This window comes from Coturnix japonica, chromosome 6 (genome assembly GCF_001577835.2).
Source record: "Coturnix japonica isolate 7356 chromosome 6, Coturnix japonica 2.1, whole genome shotgun sequence".
NCBI lineage: Eukaryota > Metazoa > Chordata > Aves > Galliformes > Phasianidae > Coturnix > Coturnix japonica.
This window is the reverse complement of record NC_029521.1, coordinates 440,437-460,880: the sequence shown is the minus strand read 5'-3', so window position 1 is coordinate 460,880 and position 20,444 is coordinate 440,437. Positions and strand designations below refer to the sequence as shown.

The window sequence follows — 20,444 nt, the reverse complement described above, 5'->3', positions numbered from 1 at the left end:
CTTACTTTCCTTAAGTCTGAACACATTCTCTTTAGAAAACACAGCAATTTTAATGTTCCTGGCAAACAAAGAAATAATTACTCTGTCTGTCACTGGAATCAAGGATGTGCACACAATATAAAAAACAACTAGAAAGAAAAATACCCACATCAGTCTTCTTCAACAGTAATACACTCCACAAAGTTACAGTATAGACAACTCTAGCAACACAAATTGTCAAACCCCTTGTTTTCTTTCAGTTTATTCATTCTTTGGTAAAATATAGCTAAAATTTCTGTAAGTAAGACCTTTGAAGTCCACAGAGGCACTTGAAATACCAGCTCTCAGTATACTCTGCATGTCAAATACAGGTCAAAGCTGACACAAAGGCAGAAAAACAGGAAACATAGAGGAAAAAGTTTAAAAGTGCCTTTCTTTGTAATAAGCCTTTCCACAGCACTTGTTAAAATCGTTAATTATCAGTTGGTCTGGAAAGCATGCTTGCACTTCCACATAAACAATAAAAACCCTTAAATATGGGATTCATTATAAGGAAACATATTCCACTAGCAGTTCAGAGCAGATAGAGACAGGCTGTGCAAGGATAAGTGCACAGCCTGGAAAGTAGCAGTAATAATAGTAATAAATAATTATTCCCAGCCTTTCCTGAGTTTATATTCTTACTCCCCAAACACAGAAACGCTGGAGAAGACAAATGTTTAGCTCATTTGCAACAATTCTTCCAGTCAAATCGCAAGATAAATAGCAAGAGGAGGATTGAGAACAACCATTTTGCTACACTGGCAAGACTGATGATGATATGCAATAAGCCATTGGACCAAACAGGATCAGACGGCAGTGATGGCCAGGCACGCTTTGCTCATACACACACACAATCATCAAGCAGCAAACTGTAACTGCTGAAGTCACTGGTAAGTTCAAATCCAGCGTATGCACACAGCTTATCGTACAAAGGAGAAAAGAGATTTGAAGAAATGAACATCAGTAAGAACAAGTCAGACTTCTCTTAAATGAAGCAATTGTGTGAAAATGATCTTCCTTGTACAATTAAACTCACAATTCTTTTTTCTTAGCACGCTGATGTAAAAGGATGAACAATTTCATGAAACAGCAAGCAGACTGAATAGGAAACAATACAGCTTATTGTATTTCAGATTTGCCATGCTTTCAGAAAAAGACATTTCCAGCATACTGAACAAACACCATTCCCTTGTGGGTTAGACAGCAGAAATTACCTTCTCAGTTTTTAATTTTAAACTTGTATTTATGAAACATGATCTACGCTCCATTAAAGATAGAATTTGCCAGCATAGCCAGCAAAGCAGGAATGTTAAAGAGCTTTCAGAAGTGCCTTTTTTAAAGAAGAAAAATAATTGGAGTCAGCTTTTTCCATTGGTCACGTACCTATCAATTCAGCAACACTCCAAAAAGAAAATGTTATAAGAAACCGCATAATCTGTTCTCCTTAAATCAGTCAGATATTTTGCTTCTTTCATATCCTAAGGTAAGATGGGACTTTTTGCAAGGAAGAAGGACAAAGAAGGAAGAGACCAGTTCAAAATTCTACCAGGTTCCGTTGTTCAGCCCAGCCTGGCTGACAGAGGAGCACATCACAGAGAAACAGGACAAATGTAGTATTATTTCCCCCAAGATACTCCATCACTCTTCAGCAGACTGTAGTTCAGAGATCTCTCAATTTAAAAGAACTGCCCTGATATTTACAAGTCCTCAGTGGACTCATGCAAACTTTTGGCATTCAGAACATTCTGTATGTTATTAGTGCTGCACTGACCACTTGCTGATTTCCTTCAATACTTCCTAAATCTTGTACTGGGAGAGAAAATAAGTGAATAAACTGTCCCCTGTTGCTGCCTATCCATAATGTTCTCTCTTAGCCATCTCCTTTCCAAGATGAAGAATCCTCCTCTGCATCCTTGACTGCACAAAAGTTAAGAAGATCCTTAACACACTTCTCTGCATCTTTTCCAGTTATATCTAGAAGTCTATTTCCACATTCTAGAGGGGGAATCAGGAATAGGCATGGTATTCCAGACAGTTTCAGTTTGCTCTCTTTTTCTTCTATCATACTCCTAGCACATTATTTGCTTTTTAGGAGGGCACTGAGAAGTGAACTACTGTTTCCATCACAGCATCAATCAAAATGCTAAGATCTCATTCCTTATTTCGTGCACTTAATGACTTCTGTGCATGAAAATTCAGAGATTCTTTGAGGCTGCCCTTTATCATTATTATCTTGAGATTCTCAATACTATTGGTAAACTGTCACCTGTCAATTCACACCATTTTCAAGACAATCTGCTGAGCAGTGTTGCTTCAAATACATACTCCTTTAACAGCAGTACTTCTTTACACTCTGAAAACTGATCATTTATGGTGAGGGTGACAGAGCACTGGAACAGGCTGCCCAGGGAGGTGGTGGAGTCTCCTTCTCTGGAGATATTCAAGACCCACCTGGACACTTACCTGTGCAACCTGCTGTAAGGAACCTGATTTGGCAGGGGGGTTGGACTCGATGATCTCTAGAGGTCCCTTCCAACCCCTATGTTTCTGTGATTTCTAAGTTCCTTCCATCTTTTAACTAATCACATATCCACACAAGAGCAAAGATATGCAATCTGTGGCAATTCACTCAGCACCTTCATTTTTTGAACCACCTTAAAGGAAGAGTAAGTGCCAAAGACCTCTTCATTATTAAGATAGTCTTTATCACCTGCTAGGAGCATTCTGCTTCCTTTGGTTGTCAGAAATTTAAAAGACTACATACCAAAATTAGTAGCTAAGTTATCTAATTCTGAAAAATCAGCTTATCCTGAATTCTCAGTATTCATTCTGTTCCACATATTTATTTTTCACTTTCCATATGTTAGTCTTCAAACGCAAATATTAACATACACACTGCCCACTGAATGCCTACAGCAAAAGCATCTCAAATTCAATTAATTTTTGTGCTTTCAAACTTGTTTCTGTGAATGAAGTCCTTTGGAGCCTTGCCAACTCCTCCCTTGGTCACAAGGGCAATAGGTCAACAGCAACGATTAGCTCAGAACACCCTAAAGAGCCACTGAACAAGGAAAGAGAAAACATTGCAAGCACCTAAGAGGAATGAGCAGGCAGGTATTAGTCATCTGAATGACATGCGTGAAGGGGGGGAGGAAAAAACAAACCCCACACAAAAAAAAGTTATTTTATTCTACTGTAGCTTAAACCCAATTCCACTTGTGTAATACACCTACAGCACTCATGGCAAGCTTTTGATTTTTCATAAACAAAGGCATAGAACGCCAGAATGTTTAAGGGATCTGGTTAACTTCCTTGCAGTAGTGATGATGACATTTATCCATCTATTACCATAGAAACTTATCCAATAATAAGAGTACTTGCAAATAATATCTCACAGAAAAACAGTGCACACAGCTAGCAGCATTTGCAATGAATCTGACAATAGCCATCACAATGGACTATGTCACAAGAGGTTGCAGAGGTCTGTTCTTCCAAGGTTGATATTTTAACGAGCACAGTCAGAATTACCTATTTAACTGCAAAGGCACGTTTAACAAATGCATCTAGAAATCACCTCTATATTTTTAGAGCAAGTCTAAGGATTCTCTGTTTAGCTCTTGTTCACCAGTCTTTGATGAACAGCTTTTGAAAGATCCTTTTGAGTGATTATTCTCCTCTTACATAGTTCCACTTTCATGCCACAGCTGTTAAGTTCATTTTCTTTACTTGGACTTGGTTTTAAATTATTTCACCACTTAAAGATGATGTGATGCAACCCAGAGCAATACAACAAAGATTACGTGAAAACGAAAGGAGATATTTCAAGATGCAACACAATACATAGCATAGATTTGTAATGCCTCCATTTAATTGCTGCTTAGATTTTTAACAAATGCATAACTAAAAATACTTGTCTGCATATCAAAATTCAGAGAGTTAGTAGAAGACAATACGCTCATTTGGTTTTCCTGGGAGATAACAGCAGATACGGATTTGCTTGAAAAACTGCTTGTTCTCCTTTTACCAATATAGGAGAAAGGGCTGAAGCCCCAATTAAATTTTCCAATATCCTTTTAAATGTTACCTGTCTCACTTCTTTCTTCCCCCACCTCTAAACAATTTCCTCTATATTTAAAATGCATCACTCATCTTTTTAGCTGCACCAACTGAAAAGCATTGTATAAGCTGTCACAAAATAGTCTTTGCAAAATAGGTGCAGCAGAGCAAGTAAGCCAGTGATAATGGTGTTACATGAGCAGTCTGAAGTTTAGGCTGAGGTTCCCAGCAGGTTAGTTAAGCATATTACAGTCAGGGCTGTTGAACTGATATGGCCACAAGGCACTTCTCTCTGTAGCAGGACAGAACTGGTAGCCCTCAGAAACAGCACAACTCATCCATTTGCTAAAGCCTACTCCCAAGTTTCAGCCATTAACTGAAGTGCCTATCTCAAGCAAGGATTTGCAAGAGAATCAAGACAAATGGAATTAAAGTCCAATTAACTGTGGGAGAGCCTCCACAAAAGATTTAATGGAAAGTAACTGCTCCACTTTAGAAAGCAATTCAGATAGTGTCCTATTGCTTGTGTCCTCCCTATGTGAAGAAGCTGTTTATAATTCAACCACTCAATTTCCTACTCAGATGGACTTTTAAAAATATATGGTTTAGTAACAAACAATTCCATTAACTTCAGTGAGCCTACATATGTGCTCAATGTTGTTCACTTCTAACAGTACAACTACATTAGGTCTTTATGCTTATTCTGTATATCTTTCTCCTCCCTTTGCAACCATCATTTCTAAATTAGGATACAGAGAACTACAATAAGGTACTGATGCCGGGTATTTAAGCGTTCCTTTCTAGGGAACACAGTTCACATTTTTTATTGCTACCAGAATACTTAAAAAACAACAATAACAACAACAAACAATTATACAACGTTATCAATTTAAGAGCAATGCTCTGTTTAGAACAGAAACAGCGGTTTACTTCAGAGACTGCCAGGAGAGAACCTTTGGTGTAAGACAGTCTGATCAGTTCTCTGCAGCCTTTTCTTTCTGCCTGAAATCACCAGGGAATTGATGGAAAATGGTTACTGTTTTAATAACAAATTTCAGTTTTAAAAGAACAGCCAGACTCATGCCAGCTGTTGTACATGTACAGTAAGGATATAACATTCCTTAATCAATTATATTAACAAAATCTGTTATAAACCAGAGGAAGCAAATTTGCACTCTGGGCAACATTAAATCAGAAGTACTAGTGCGTGTTCAGGTCCTTTTAGATTTAATTTTGCAAAGCAAGGGAGCAGAGGTTGTCAAGTGTTTAAATATTAAATATGTATCCCTACAGTAAGGGATATGAAACCAGAAAAAAACAAGTCTAAATGCCAAGTCTAAATGAGCAGGTTTTTAATTAAAGAAATAGATCTGCCCAAACCCTAATGTAAGGCATACTGTTTTTAACAGTCCTTGGTACACAGTAGTACTCTACCCTGTCATCCACCTGCCCACGTGTCTGATAGCTGGACTCCTTAAGCTTTTAACCATGGCCCATCTGACTGAAGTTCATCCCACAGCCTTGTCAATGTCTGAAAGCACAGGATGCATTTGCAGCTGTAACTCCAGGTTTCTGCAAAACATCTGTGCAGTCTCACAGCAACCATTCATCTAAATGTCTTCAAAATGCAACACAGATAGATCTTTTCAATTCTGCTCTGCAGGTGATAAGAGAGCATCTCACCCCAAGCTGTGTCTCAGATAGGTTAGGCGATAAATGCATCACTTGTAGTTTGATTTCATTTTAGAATGCAAATTAATAAAAACTCTTTCTCAATGGATCGGCTCACTCAACTGCTAGCTGCCAAGACATCTGCTGCATAGCTTCCTCTCATAAATTTCAGACTCCTCAGGCCTCAGGTCACGTTGATTATTTTTGGAGTGAAACTTCTGTATTGAAAACTGCCTGTGCTGTTCTCTGCTACCTTTTCTTTCTCTCTGTCCTTCCCAATCCCAAAGCCAACCTTCTTAATATGGTGCCTGGGAAATAAGAAACATTTCACCGTGAGTGTGTTTCATTAAGCAACACCTCTGTTCTCCCCTGATGCTGCTTGCCCAATTATTCTCTGGTACATACTTCCTATTGAGTGTAATCCTCTGACTATCTGAGCAGTTAATGCAAGTGTAACGATGTCAATTTCCAGGCTGCTGAAGTTACTCTGGAGATGCAGGTCAGAGACACTCCTATTCCTCCTATCACTGAGCTGATTGTTATAAATTCCCCCCAGAGACTGTTAAACTGGAGAAGATCAAAGGTAAACAAGGTAGCAACTAAACCAGAAACAATGGAGAGGAAAAACAACAGAAGAACAAACTACAGCTGGTAAAACTGGCAAAGCAATCCGCACCATTACAAATATGCACAGTGACATTGCATTTTATGAAACATTAACTTTTACTCCATCTACTGAAGAATTATTTAGTTAATACTTCACGCTTTTCTCACCAGTCTAAAGGTCCCAGCCAAAAGCAGAGCTTATTTGTACTGAACAATGTGAAAATACCTAGAAAGATGTGCCAGCCAAGCATGATAAACCTCAGTCAGAATGATTCACTTGATTAGAGAGGTTGACATATACCAGCTACTGAAGCCACACAGTATGAAAGGGAGCAGCGTGGCTGTTATTCCTATCTGGTCACCTTCAATTGCTTCAGGCCATATTGACATGTAGCCATTCACAGGTGTGAAATTGCTTAATGTTCACACATACCATTGCTATCTCACTCCAATGCTTCAAAATTTCTGATAATCTAAGCTAACAGGATTTTTAAAAAAAGAAAAGAAAGAAAAATAAATAAAAAAGAAAGAAAAAAAGAGCAGCAGCAACATTATTGTTATTACAGAAATGAGAGCCATGAAGAATGACGTAATGTATCACTGTCACATCACAGACTCCAAAGACGTGGAACCTGATTTCAGACTTCTGAGAACCCCATTATTAATGCTACACAGCACCGGAATCCTACCGATAAGTTTTGGCCTCTGAATTACAGCAAATCACTGCAATATAATACGAAGGGCAGAACACACATAATAGATGTAGCAGGAGGAGTCATTAGGTTTCTAGAAGTCACTTGGAACAGAACTCAAGACTGCATAACTACTTCAAACTCTGATAATTTCCCTTGACCTAATGAATCTCCTCTACAAGAGAGATCAAAACAGTGTGAAGTGAAATCAGACACACTAAATAAACTGCATTTGTTTCTCTCTAAGATAATGGAGGAATGAGAGCCGGATTTAGACCCTGGCCTAAACTGATGCCTGGATACTGGTTTACTAGCCAAGTTGCCTTCAGTCCCCTGGAAAACCAATGAGTTCACACCCTTCCCAGTCAGGTACACTTAGAAATTCATCTGGTATTTCACAGTTCATGGAAATAAACACATATTTTTTCTCTTGTAATCTGGTAATGTCCAGGCAAACCACTATACCTGATACCAGAATTTAACCACAAGCATGCCAAATACAGACCTGGAGGCACAAACACATGAAGATGACAACCAGCTTCCAGATGTTCTTTAGATTTAAAACACATACGTTTCATTTCCTCACAGACAATCACACAAAAACAACATCTCATGTCCCATTCAAACTGATGAATCAAAAGCTTGTCACATTTTGAACTGTGCTATGGCAATTAATAGCAAGGTAACATTTAGCATGATTGCTCAGTTTTAGAAGAAGCAGTACAGAAGCAGATCTACAGGCTTTGGTCAGGCACAAGGCCTGGAAGCACAACCAATGAAACCAACGATCACTCTTCTGAAGCTGAAGGCATTGATTTTTGTTCTTTAAGCTGTCAAGATGAAAGATACAGAATTATGATAATATTTTAGGGAAGATAACTCTTAAATACACAGTACAGGAACTACAGGGTAGAGTAACAAGAGTAACACAAACAGGACAAATATGAGAAATCCGTTCTATATCTGGAGGGATGAATAGGATCATAGCCCATCTTCTGGGATTGGTTTAAGGTTCTAAAGACCATGTCCAAAATATTACTGCAATTCAGTCTAAGGAAAAGTTCAGTCAACACCCAGCAGTTCCTAGTTCTGGCCCAGAAGACAAAGCAGAACACTGTAGTTCCTTTGATGCTGCTGTTTCTAGGATTACTAGTTTGAAAGGAAACATCCTTTCTTTCCTCCCGTCTGCATTCACTTACAGAAAGAACAGGAATTATTGCAGATGAGTGACCTCAAACTACTACAGAACATATATACGTACGTAATAGCATTTATTTTGTTAGAACACACATCACTATATTTTCTAAGTTTTCAGCCCCATCCTGGAATTATGCAAAAAGCAAACAAACAAAAACCCAACAACAACCAAAAAAACCACCATTGCTGTCCTCAAAATCAAAAATCCCATTAACACAAAAAAAAAGCAGACAACCAAAAGCAGAGTACAGTACCTAGTGCTTTCTTGAATGAACCCCACAGATCTAGTGCAGCACTGCGGACAATCATTAAAGGTAGCCTATTAAGCGGTTAGCCAGGCCCCCAGCCAACAGAGCAACTGAAAGGCCATGCTCTAGTACATAATGATGAGATTAAGTTTGACCGAGCACTGCCCCAGAGCAAAGCCTTTCCAACTCCGAAATGAGAAACGGAATACACGATGGCTACTTTAAATCTGTGGAAAGTGAAACTGTGCTAATGAGTTTTGCTATGTTCTAATGAAACAGCAGGATAAATCTGCTGAAAAAAAGTTATACTCTGTGCTGATAAGGACCTAGTGATTTAAACATTGATCAGAAGGCCAAGTACTGAGGTCCTGAACTGCCTGTTTGGAAATAAGTTGAGGACTCTGTACCTCAGAAATCCTGCCACTGGCTATTTTGGGCTTGTGACTTCTTTTTAAAAGGGATTTCATTTTACAATTATGATGAAATAGTGTTTTAGTTTCAGTGTTGTACTACTTTGATACTACTTGACTTTTTTTGGCTTGATGATTTGTGTGATTGTGTTAATCTTTTACCAACAAAATAATTACAGCTGTACATTATGCTTGTTTACAACACTTTTTTCTTAAACTTTTATTTTAGCTATTATGAAACATCCCTTTAACATACAATGAGAACAGGATGGAACCCAGAGTTGTTATATGCTCAGTAGAGAAAACAAACAACAAAAAAATTGCCTTTTAATTTGTCAAGGACCACATTTCACATTCCATGTCACATGCAATTATTTGTATATTAGTTACTTTTTGATTCAGTGCTGCATAAATTCAATCCACCAATGTTCCTTCCTCATCTTGAGATAATCATAGTCTGATGGAACATACTGACGTTCCTCATATGGAAAATGATCCCTGTGAGATCAGACTTTTGCCAGTTTAGCTCTTAGAAATGAGCACCTATGCACATGTAGCAGAATATCACCTTGGAGAAGGGGCGGGGAGGGCAGGAAGAAGCAGACAACTATTCATTAGATTGAATGTGCTGTCAGTAAGCATCCCTCATAATAGCATTACTAGACAGACAACAATCAGAAAGACACCACTGCATCTCCAGAAGGTGTAGAATGTAACTGAAACTTCAGCTTTGCACTGTCACACCTCAGAATACCATCTTCCAAATGATGCATCAGTCACGTAGAAGAAAGTAAAGGGGCCAAAGAGCTGTTCTAAAAAGTACAAGCACTTTGGTAGTAAGACCTTGCTTACAAGCAGTGTTTAACAGATTGAAACCGTCTGATTACCAGTGTCCAAATGTACTAGCAAGAAAAAGATCTAACAGTATATTGTGATTAAAATTGCACATAAGGCTTTGCATGAGAGAGAACTCAGAGGGGTTTTCCTTTCTCAACTTTAATTAAGAAAATGAAATTCCAAACTTCTCTAAGAGCAAACCAAGAAAGGGCTGATAAAGGGAACCACCCACTCACGCTAAGTTATAAGCAGACAAAGCAAAAGTCACCCAGGGTATCATCATAAAACATTCCTCAAAGCCATTTGCACAGTGAAAACATCAGATGTTTTATAGAGTTTGTTCTTTTCTCTGCCCTTGTGAACCATGGCCATGCCTTTGCTGGATGGCTGTCACTTCCAGAAGGCATTCCAATATAATGCCTTCTGAATATAACCAGTCTTCCCGCCCCCCCCCCCCTTCTCCTCATCCATAGCTTTACCTCTTGTTATATGAATAACACATTTTGTGTTTTATTATTGAAGAAGACTTAGATGGTGTTAGAATGCACATAAACAATACTATGCTTATAATACAGTTCAGGCTACAGTCCTCTTGTCCCTAGATTTAGTTTTCCAATTACTTGTTGCATAGAAGCCAATATGCAGCATCTAGGTTGGCTGAGTCTTATTTCTTCATCCTTGGGGCATGGAGGCAGAGGGACTGGGGACAGATAAAGACTCAGTTGTAATGACAGCAGGGGCAATGTGTAGGAGATGAGCCCACCCTCATGATACTTAGTGAAAGCCTGCAGGTAACAAACCCATGCACACAAAGCAAGCACTCAACTGCATGAATTCTATATTCCCAAGTGCAAGCTATCTTGCATGATACTAGCATGTTCCTCAACACAAATATTCTTGGAAAAAGGAGAAAAAAAGGAGAAAACAGAAGGGACAAAATAATAATACATGAAAAAAAAATCTGCACCAAAATAGGTCTAGAGAAGAGTGGATTTTATCAATAACCAAGCTGTATGCAACTTGTATAAACATCAGTCACTGATGTCAGCAACATGAAATTGCTTACATGAGGAAGTTTAAACACTATTTTACATCAGCATGTGGTTATACATGAAAGATGCAGTCTCAAAGAAGTTCTCTAACACACAGAGGAACATAGACTCACACCGGTACAATTGGGACTGCACAGCTTCACCCATAAATTTAAGAGAATTTATTGGAGAAAAACATGGAAATCTAAAAATGACATTAATATTACTTGTTTCTCAACACTAATGGGTAAGCATGTGGTCACTTAGGGAAAAGAAAGCCCCAGGCAGACTAAGCCCAGCTTTAATTACTGTTAATCTGCAGAAACATTCACATCAGAAATATCACCCTGGCATTTTCCTGTTTACCAGCCGTAGATCAAGCTCTGTAACATTTAATCTTTGCAAGTACTTGCCCTTTGAAAATCTTGATTTCCCTCATCTTTCTCTCAACAAATCACCTCTGCTCTTCTGTTGCTCATTCTGCTCAGCAGTTTCTTCCAGCCTTTTACAAACAGTTGCTGGGGAGTGCTCTCCTAGCCCTGCTTTCCAGTTCACAGATCTTCCTTCCTGCAATACTGGGGACAACCAGCTTTACCCTGACATGTAGGAACTCTGGAAGGTCAGGGCAGCCACAGATACATTCCTAGCTGTGTGCACTGTGTCCTGAAAACCAATCAGAATTTGACCAACCAAATGGTATAATTGTTGTTAAAGTTATGTGCTCAAAAAGCTGACATCAAAACACAGGAACCTAGTTAGCACGAGTCACCTCAGGAGATCCAGAGAAAAGTTGCACCTAGTTAGAAGGCTACACTAGCACTACCTGAGTTTAATAAAACTATACTTAATTAGATGGCAAGCGCCAGCAGCCACAGCAGAACAATGTTTGTCCTGTAGGCATAAGTAGCCAATAAGATCCCAATCATTTTTACAATGCAACTGAGCCAATGTATATTTAATTCCAGACCCCAGTAAGCAAGTAAAACCAACTCCTTTTGCCAGACAGAGACATGCTGACAAGTTTATTTAAATGTTTCAGGAAGAAGTACAGATAATGCAAGGTCCAATTGTCTTTACTACTGTAAAAATTGAAAATCCTTCATAATACATGGAGACACAATCCTTTAATATTCTCTGCATAAGAATGAACCGATATACTTTTCCTGCAATAGCGTCACATATTGCAAATGATACCAACATGGATTTTGACTGGAAAATGTGACATAACTTCTAGATGTTTCAAAGTAATAGATTCTGGGTTTTGGGCACTAGAGCTGGCATAGGAAAATTAAAACATTCAGGACGCACTGAATCCTAAAGCTTTCTGATCTCAAGGAGAATCCCACCTGCACTGCCAAGATATATTTTGTTATTTGAGGTCATTACCAGCACTGCAGGATATGAGGTACTAGCACAGTAAAATGAAACGGTCACATCTCTCAGATTCTTCTGCACTGCAGACTGGCTTCCTTTCCCATTCTCTCCCTTCATTACATTCCAGCCAGTCACTGCAGCTGTGCCATAGCTGCCCATTCTCCTGTCTCTAGAGATATTAGACATTAGAGATTTTAGAAATGTTATTAGAGATATTAGAGAGATACTAGAGATATTAATATGTCCCATGTTAGCCTGTGCTTGAAGAGAACTCAGCCATGGGTGATGCCTGACAATCATATTGCATAGCGAGGTTCTTTACCTACCAGTTAATCACAGAAGACTGGCATTACCGTTGGCATTAGATGTTCTTGTCATCTCACTAGAAGTATTCCCATATTACATTCTGCCTGCTGCACTCCGTGATCAAGTGTTCCCCAATACCAACTAATTATAGCACACAAGCCCAAATAGGACCTAACAAGGGCAAAACGGATATTCCTTCCTAGTCTTGCAGTACATTCTCAGTCACGATGCGAGTGAAAAGCATCTTTGACATCCCTCACATGTATCTTGAGTACTGTTACAGTTCATAGGCTGATGGTTTGTAGTTTAATGTGTTGAAATATAAAATAATAATTTTAAAAAATTATAAAGAAAATTTATCACCTTTATAAAATGTTTCATGAATTCATCTGCCAAATAACCCTCAGTTTTGAAAAGCTCAAGGCTGGGAGAAGTCAGCACCACAGATCATAAGCATGGTGCATAGCTATACACTGATAATCACTATCAGCTGAGGGGGAGCACCCTAAAGCAGTAAGCTAAATCCTTTTCCAGAGGGTATTAGAGCATACCATTAGAGCAATAGAATAGCATTAGATCAGGGTATTCTCTGCAACAGACAGACTCCAAACAAAGAATCAAAGCTCTCCTTTACCCTTTGAAGGAAAGAAGTTTGCCTAATGAACTGATCTGAAGAAATTACAGTCGTACAAATGGTACACGTTACAGACTCGGTGCTGGGAGCATGCTCTCCATGCTCATTCCTCAAGAAACAAACCACGCAAGAGGTGATGCATCTTTGAATGACCACATGTTCTACTTTTCTGAGAAGAGAGGATTTATTTCAATAGAAGTGTGATAGCCTGATGCAGGGGCATGATGGAACATGCTATTGCTCTGCTGGGAAAGGGAAGCATCACGTCTCGAGTTCAAGACACATGCTCTTTGATAGTGTGTAAGCACCCCTTAGAGCGCATTTGCTCAAGAGAGTTATTCTAACACAGCATACAATAAGGACTTTTGAAGTGCTGGAAATCTCAAAGCAACAAAACAAACAAGCAGACTTCATTTCTGAGAAATTCCATCTTCCATTAACCACTTTATTCAAAAAAACTCTCACATTCTAAACAGGAAAGGAAAACCAGACTGAGCCTTCACAAGCCTCCAACATCCACTCCCAGCAGATTGATATCATCTGCAACACTTCCAGATCTTCTACTCACTCTGTGACTGGAGCAAGAATGTCTAGAGTACACTGACACAGCACTGTGTGACTACACAGTTAAGGTCTCTAGCAGGTAGAGCACAACAGCATATCATGCTACAACTGCATTCTCAACTACTGAGCACGACATCAGCACAACCATTTCTTTTTACAGCAATGCAGTAAAATTTCACTGCATTTCCAGACTAATAGCTTCAGTAATTTTGTCATAGTACACTATCTCAACCCAAAACCAAGTGACATCTAACAAAAAATTTCCAAGTTATGGTAAAAATATATTAAAAGCATTTATTCCACAACATCTTCTCTTTAGTTTCATTTCCATTTTCTCTTTGCTGGGTGGTCAGGTAAGAAGTCAACAGACTTTGGCAGAATGTGGCTACAAGCATTCTAACTTCTGGTCCATACTGGCAAGGGAACTCCCAGTTCAACAGCTATATCAGTACAGCACCTCCCAGGGGGTAGAGGAAGGAAATTCTTAGTAAGTCTGCATAGCATTTCCAAGGTGTAAAATTACCAGCATTTAGTTTATTAACATTTTTTGTTATACTTTCAACACAAAGAACAAAAGAAGATTTTCATTTCCTGAAAACCAAATGAAACATTGTTGCCCTGCTGGAATTTATACCAAACTGAGTGAAGGAGCATCTGTTCTTCATGCTGGACACAAAGATACTGAATGAAAAGGAAAAGCCCACAAGATTGGCGTGTTTGATTCTAGAAACAACTTATAACAGAATTTCTGATTAAAAAGCATCTCAGGAGTCTAATGTTCTTTACTGACATTGTGACTTTACTGGCAACAAAACACTAAGTAAGAATAGTAATTATTTCCCCCTGTAAAAAGTAAAATTAACTCATTCAAACTAGTCAAGTAGAGGAGTCAGGCACTTATTCAGCAAAGCAATCACATATTTTCCCAGCAACTGCTCTTTACCTTCAATTGTTTTTGCAGTGATGATTTATCAGCCTACATCAGGTGCACAGCTACAGCCTCTGGTTGGTCAACAGAACTTTCCATAGACAATGACTCCCCATGATACACACCCAGTGAAGCCAGCACCTGCTCTTCCAAATCAACAACCACATAAACAGAGGAAATCAGTAGTTGACAGATAATAAAAGAAAATCAAGCTCATCTGGAGCTCACTGAATGAAAATGCTGTTATTCTCAAATCAGTCCTTTTACAAGCTTAATGCAGCATTAATGTCAATAGTCACATTTTACTAATTTCACCCAATTCTGCCTGATAGTTACAGTTACTTCAACATCAGCTATGAACAACTTTTTTATCTCCACATCCGTGCACCCTGTGGCTATGCTTTCTTGCAGGTAATTAAAAATCAAGTTGAAGATTCTTTCGCCCACAGCTGAGACACTCCAGCCTGCTTCTATCATCTCTTCACAGTTTCTTTTAAGTGCAATACAGATTAAACTCCAGTACTAAGCTGTAAATATGCTTCATTAGACCTCACCTTTACATTCAGGCTCTACTAGCTGACACTACAGCCTTAAGGAAATCAGGATACTTGCATCATTTACACAAGGCAGCCATACCACTAAACCTGACCATGCTGAGAAAAGATTCCCTAATAGCCATAGAATCCTCTATGAGAAGTATACAGTCTGAATGGCAGTAGTACCTAAAGATCTACTGAAATGTCACATCATCTCCTACAAACAATGACTTAGAAACACAGAAGGAATGTTGAAACAGTGGAAGAGTTCCAGGAGTACCCAAGGCTGGGACAACACGTGGAAAGGTAATATGGATACAGGTACCAAGGGTTAGGGAAGGCTGAAGGCAGTTCATGGTGACAAGCAATAGTCTTCCTTGTACAGGAGATGAAGGATAAGCCTGAATTACTGAACCTGAATCTAGATCTCATCCACAAAAGGAGACACACAGGCAGCAAACAGGATAGCTGCAGACTACACTGGGGTATGGGTCAAATCCTGACATATGAAGTCTTCTGGGCTTGTGCAGCTCCTTTAACTTTCTGGCAGGAAGGTCACAAGAGTACTGGCCTTTATTTAGATGTGTCACATCAGAATTACCAAGGAAAAGTACTAACTTCCACTAGCTCCGTCTCACTTGGGAAAGGTAATAGAGCTCATCAATACAGAAATTGACAGTAACCTTGAGAGAGCTGGAGAAATTATTTTGCTTGCCTACGGACTATGAAGGGACTTAGTGCACTGTACTTTCTCATAATCTGTTTGCTATTTAAACAAAACACAATCTTATAGAGCCTGTATTTACCTCAAACTTTGAGCTGCCTTGCAATTACAAATCGCTATTTGAATAACCATCTCTCCCTCCACTGAGCTTGGCTTCTCTCCACTGTGGCAACTCCTACAGAAAAAGCCACTTTCTGTTAGCTGCCCTGGGAGTTATTGGATTGTCAGAACTCCACAACTCAAACTCACTGCTTGTACTACTAAGGAGAGAAAAGAAACGGTCTATTGCAAAGAAGGGCACTTGCTTAGATTTCTTTGAGAGCACTTACACACACTGGGAAGCTCCTTGTTTTCTACCAGCACTCATAACTAGATGTCACTTAACCTCTGACTGTTTCAAGCAATCACATTCAGTGATTGATCAGGTTGCCACTGTAGAAATAATGAAGACAGTGTAGGAAAGAATAAATTACACTTGCATGTCTTCAATCCCAAGCTCTCAATGTGTTCTACAGCTGTTAATGAAAAATACACAAGTGACAGTGGGTTGTGTGTTTAAATATGATTAATGTTAAAGTCCTTTCCAATACAGAGAAGTGATGAAGGGAAGATGACACCATCAAAACTGAGCCGAGAAAGGGGAGAATGGTTGAGGTAACAGAACACATTTCTATTGTTTTATAGATGGTACTTGTTTAGTTTCACTTAAAACAATAACAAAAAGTATGAGGCTGTTATAATTTCATGCAAGCTTGCAAAGTTGAGTGTCCTTATAAAAAGAGCAATTATATACACACTTTAAGCACGAAGCAGCCAAATAATTAAATGAGTAATTACCTTCCTACTTTTAAGCTGTCATGCAATTAAATTTAATTAAACATTCTCTATACTTCACTAATCTTATTCAAACAGAAGAAGGTAAGAAGGGTGTGGTAAAGAACGGGCATTTGGCAGAAGGCTGAGCCTATTATGCTGCCTGTAATAATAAATAACAGAGAACAGTCAGCATTAGATACTCATGAAATTGCCTTGTTCATAGCAAGAGTACAGCCCGATTTGAGCTGCAAGACAACAATAGCCTGGGACAATTTATGCAGCATTCTTCTATATAGCATAGGAGAAAGCTCTTCACAAAAGGTTACCATAACAAAAGGAAAATGCTGGCGTTTTAGAGCAGAGAGAGGGAAGAATTCCATACAGAAAGAACAGCGCAAAAGCAAAACAACCTTTAATGTAAACAAATCCAAAGTTTCTCTTGTTCCCAGTAAAGGAATGTTTGTGGAGACACAACAGGGAATGACTAAAGGAAGACACAGGAATTTTGCTGGGAGACAAAGAGCTGTACTGCCAAAACTGCTCAGAATTTTCTCCTATCCTGATCCAAAATTCCCATCAGCACAACCCACAAACTTCTGCTAGACAGTTCTTCATCCAGAGAAAAGCTGTATCATGTATACTGCCTCCTGCTACATGTTATTCTTATGGTAAGAAATTTTCACATTCGTGAAAAAAATCCTCTCAAGAAACAAAAATTCTCCATCATTCCCTGAGGCAAATGCACCCACACCCTGGTGCCCAAAGACAACTTCGTTCATTACTGCACTGTACTAAAAGTGTGGTTTAAACATATCAAGTGAAGTTTAAAATTACATCTAGACCTCTGTCCAGCTGCAACAGCAAGTAAAAACTGATAGTTTGATAAAATCTGAAAGTACAAATAGTCATCCACATATTTGGACAAGGAACGCTTAGAGAAGACACACAGCAAATACTACCACACTGCATCATGGGTCCTCCCATTCCCCACCTCCTCCAATAGAAATCTAAATAAATAGAGAAAAGTGAACAATTCTCATCAGTTCCACTCAGTACCAACGTTCGCTCAAAGCACAAGTAAGGTGATTTTCTGAAAGTAACAGCCATAGTTTGTCTGCTCAAAGCACCTCAACACCACAGATACCACTTATATTGTCTCTGTTACATCGTTTCAAAGATACACCACGTGGGAAAGAGCACCACTAAGAAAGGTTAATAATAGAGTAGTAGAGCTCGGAAAGTCTTTAAAATTACTCCCACCCACTCAGGACTTATCTCATCCCACTTTCAATGCGTCAGATTTCTACCAAATAACATGTTCTAATGCTGCCGGTAAACAAAAGGTAAATCTAAAGCACGGTCCAAATATGGGAAGGTTTCTCATCTACCAGCCAATGGAGCCTTCCAATATGCATTTGCCTCTAAAGGCAACACTTTATTGTGAATTGTAGGCCAAAACCAGTAAACAAACATCTTGAGATACACTGCAAGGGCAGTATGCAGGAAAAGACTTGTCATGACTAGTCTATATTTACTTGAAAATAAGAATGACTGCCCAAGGAACCCTACCTTAGGCTGCTTTGATCCTGCTGTCAGTTTTCTGTAGGAGAGGCAGGCAGTGCCATACAGTCTCTGCCAGGCACACAGCTGACAGCACCATTTCTTCTCCTCCGCTGTAGCAGTTAATTTAGAAGCCAAGGACCTTGGGCCCAGTCTCAGCTGCCACACAACTTCAAATAGCCTTTAGCCTCCAACCTTACCTGTTTAGCCCAACTTAAACTCCAATCTATATTTTATTTCAGCTCTGGGACATTACACCTATCTGTTAATTGACTGGAAACCAGCAGTCCTCTAATGCAGGCAATAGTGAGTGCTGTTATTTAAACTGGGAATCAGCAAAAGAAACAGCATTAAAATCATGGTTTCTACCTATAATATCCATTATCCCACCCATACCAGAATGTCTAAAATGAAATCTCACCAGACCAGAACTCATCCATAACCAATATTGCCATTTGTTTTCCATGATTCAGGCTACCATTTGGAGTTAACCGTTTTATTTTCATGCTTTTTTTCCTGCTTGTTTTATTTTCTCATTTTTCTGTCAGATTTGATATTACCACCCTAACACCTCTTGCTGCTTTCCAATTCAGATCCAGCACAGCTCCCTTCTAACCTCATAAGCATCGGTATCACACACTACTCAGGAACTTTGTTCAGATAGACAACACCATAACTGAATTAGTTATGTGAAACTAACTTGCAAACAGGAACCCAAAGATGTGGATGAATTTAAACCTATGTGGAGATTGCCACTTGCTGATACAGGCTAAAGCTATGGTGCAACTTGTTATTGTCTGTGTTACAGAAAGTTCTTTGATTTATAACACTAACACTGTGGTACTCACAAGATGAACAGCTGGAGCTCACTGTAGACCCAGCAGGACGCCTCCTGCTCCATGATAGGTGATGCTTCCAGACAGTTCACATGGCAGAAGCAGGCTTCATTCATACATCAGACTGTTTTGGCAACTGGACTTTTAATACTGGTTAGCCAAAAGGAGCAGGAACAATGTGCACTCAGTACCATACGCATAGGAATGCTAGAAGAAAAAACAAAGTAGAAAAAAATCAGTCTGGGAGAAATCCAGATTCTCTCTGTTTTTAGCAGTACAATCTCTTCCTCACAGCCTTTCCAAGGCTAAAGAAACTCAGCTCCCTCAGCCTCTCCTGCTCCAGCCCCCAACCAGCTTTATGAAAACTACAGGCACTCAATACAGCTCACCTCCAGGAATACCAAGTCCACAAACAGAGTGGGATCTGTGCTAGGAAAGACTTGCTCACTCTTTACTGAGTATATCTCACAGCCTTTTCACCCAGAATGCTTTTTGTAGGCGTTACAGTTGGAAAGATTAGAGTGGTGGAATGGCAGAAGAGACAAACAGGAAAGGAACACTCACCCATCTCCAAAGATGTAGGCTCACAGGGGAAAACTCCAACAGGGAGAGAGATCCACAACCAGAGAGCCTTCCCTGGTGGCAGTCAGCCCTTAAATAAGGTCTAAGAGAGGTGCAGCCAGGCTCCACAGCTTCCACTCACACAGTTAATTACTCTCACTTGTGCTCCCATGGCTGACCAGGTCCTTTCCACAGGTGCTCAATCAGTGGATCAGGCCGTGACTCAGCAGTTCCCATACAATAGGACATTCTAGCATTCAGATAACAGATCCTCAGTCCTGCAACACCACACACCTGGGGTTCAACTTCACCTGACCTTTTTATATTTCCAAGTTTGGAACTTATCTGCTTGTCTCCATAAGGAACAGCAAGATTTGAGCAGTGAAAGCCCTTAAAAAGTCTTTGAAAACTGCCTGAGTTTTCCTCCATAACTCAACAATTAAGCAAAAAGGGTAGGGACAGGGAGGCTAAGCAATGACAGAGCAGTAAGAACATGAAAGATGATGGGTAGAATAAGAAAAAAATAGGCAGCTCCCTTTCACTCTCCATTATATGGAGCCCCGCTTCTTCTGTAACCCTGCTAAGCTTCCCAGATGTGGGTAAAGGTACCGAAACCTCCAAAGCTACAGTTTATTCTGATCTTCAAAAACAGATCGATATTTTTATTTTTCCAGCTTGTTGCCCACTACATTATTCATTTCTACACTTGTTCTCTTTGTGAGACTGCCGAGGTAAGGCATACCCTGCAGGCTGTCTGGTTGCAAGTCATCACATGGAAATCCTGCAACTCCTATCTTGGCTAAGACCCTCTGGGTTCTCACTCCACAGGGTCCATG

General features: G+C 39.4%; 1 long non-coding RNA gene across 1 annotated transcript; it reads right to left on the bottom strand.

Annotated features, from left to right (window-relative positions):
- Window positions 1–10,324: 10,324 nt before the first annotated feature.
- LOC116653585 lies at window positions 10,325–19,703 on the bottom strand. The gene is made up of 3 exons (XR_004307678.1): window positions 19,612–19,703; window positions 19,060–19,254; window positions 10,325–10,438 (listed from the first exon to the last, which is right to left on the bottom strand). It is a non-coding gene; the product is annotated as an uncharacterized LOC116653585 (long non-coding RNA).
- Between the last annotated feature and the right edge of the window lie 741 nt (window positions 19,704–20,444).